The following is a 2,347-nucleotide window of genomic DNA, read 5'->3' as shown; positions in this document are numbered from 1 at the left end:
TAAAAATAATAAAAATAATAAAAGCCTAATAATAAAAGAAAAAAAACTTAAGAATATCCCTAAGAAATACCAGAAATACAAAAAGTTATTCGCAAAAAAATTAAAAACCAGATTACCAGAACACAGCTAGTAGGATCATCAGATTAAACTAATAGACAAAAAGTCAACAACATTCCATAAGATTTACAACTTAAATACAAAAGAACTTAAGACGCTACAAGAATACATTAACAAAATGCTAGCAAAAAGCTACATCAAAGCATCAATATTAAAAGCTAAATACCCAGTTATATTTGTTCTAAAGAAAAACGGAAAATTACAGTTAATAATAAACTATTAGCAATTAAACGCGATTACCATGAAAGATCAAACACTATTACCGCTTATCTCTGAACTATAAGATCAACTACATAGTATAAATTAGTTTACTATAGTAAACCTAAAAGGAGCATACAACTTAATTCAAATAAAGAAGGGTCACAAATAAATAACAGCCTTTAGAACAAAATTCAGACTATTTAAATACTTAGTCATGCCAATAGGGCTTACTAACACACTAGCAACATTCCAGAGAATAATTAACAGCGTACTATAAGAATATTTAGATAACTTCGTGGTAGTATATCTTAATAATATACTAATCTTCTTAAAAACCCTAGAAAACCACAAAGGACACGTATACACGGTACTAAAAACGCTATAAAACACTAAACTATTACTTAAACCAGCAAAATATAAGTTCTATACATAGGAAGTAAACTTCCTAGGACATATAATACAACCAAACAAGATACAAATAGAAAAGACAAAAATTAAGGCAGTAAGGAACTAGCTAACACTAAAAAATGTTAAGGATATACAAAGCTTCAAAGGCTTTGCGAACTACTACAAGAGATTTATCAAAAGCTACAGCAAAATCACAGCACCCTTAGATAAACTTACCAAAAAGGATAAGCAGTAGAATTAGAACAATAAGGCGCAATATACCTTTAATAAGATCAAAGAACTCATCATATCTAAACCTGTTTTAAAAACCTTTAATCCAGAAAAAGAAACAGAATTAAAAACCAATTTATTAGACTTTACTCTAAGAGCATAAATTAAACAATAAGATAATAACGGGAAACTACACCCTATTACGTTCTACTTAAAGAAACTTTATAGAGCAAAACTCAACTACCTAATCTACAATAAGGAATTCCTAACAATCATTAATACCTTTAAGGAATTTAAATACTACCTCATAGGAAGCAAACACAAAGTTAAGGTATATACCAATCACAAAAACATCTCTTATTTTACAATAACGTAATAATTAAATAAACAACAAATTCAATAAGCCAAATATCTTTCAGAATTCAACTATAAAATCATCCATCAAAAAGGATCTAAGAACAGACAAGCAAACGCTCTAAGTCAAAAAAGCAACTACAATACAAGAATACCTACAGTAACAGGACAACTCCTTAAGATCAATAAAAATAGTAACTTTTAGTAAAGACAATTTAATGCCATACTAAAGGTACAAAAAGAAGACCCAGTATACAAGAAAATACACCAATAGGCAATAAACAATATACAACATATTAAAAACATACCAATAGGATACACATACCACCCAAGAGGGGTACCAAGGTATAGAGAGAAAATCTAGATACCACCAGAATTACAAGAAGAATACATTAAAGAAATGCATAAACATCCAGTCTACAAACATTAAGGAATCCGCAAAACACTAGATAAGATACAACAACAATACAATTTCTTAGGAATCAAGAAAATAGTCGAAAAGGTTATCAACAAATACATACAATACGGAAAAAGTAAGGCTTCACAACATAAGCTATACAGAGAATTATAACCATTACCAGTACCAACACAACCATAAGAATCAATAGCTTTCACAGTCCCACCCCAACCATAAGAATCAATAGCTTTCAATCATATTACAAAGCTACCAATATTAAAAAAACTAATAACTAATATAGAATATAACAGCATATTCGTAGTCACGGACAGACTCACAAAGTATAGATACTTTCTACCGTACAAAGAAGCAAGCAATACAAAAGAACTTACATATATATTCTTACAAATAATAGTAAGCAATCATAGGCTGCCAAAGGAAATCATATTGGATAAAGGAAGTACATTTACCTCTAAGTTTTAGCAAGCACTTATAGTATAACTTAGAACAAATCACAAGTTAAGCACTATATATTATCCGCAAATAAATAGATAAACAGAAAGATTAAACCAGACGCTTAAACAGTATCTGTAATACTACATCAACCATTAACAGGACAATTAGGTTAAATAGTTACCTACAGCGTAATTAGCTTATAAT

The sequence above is a fragment of the Metarhizium robertsii genome, assembly GCF_000187425.2.
Source record: "Metarhizium robertsii ARSEF 23 chromosome Unknown MAA_Scf_2, whole genome shotgun sequence".
Lineage (NCBI taxonomy): Eukaryota > Fungi > Ascomycota > Sordariomycetes > Hypocreales > Clavicipitaceae > Metarhizium > Metarhizium robertsii.
Note: the sequence above shows the minus strand (reverse complement) of the source record.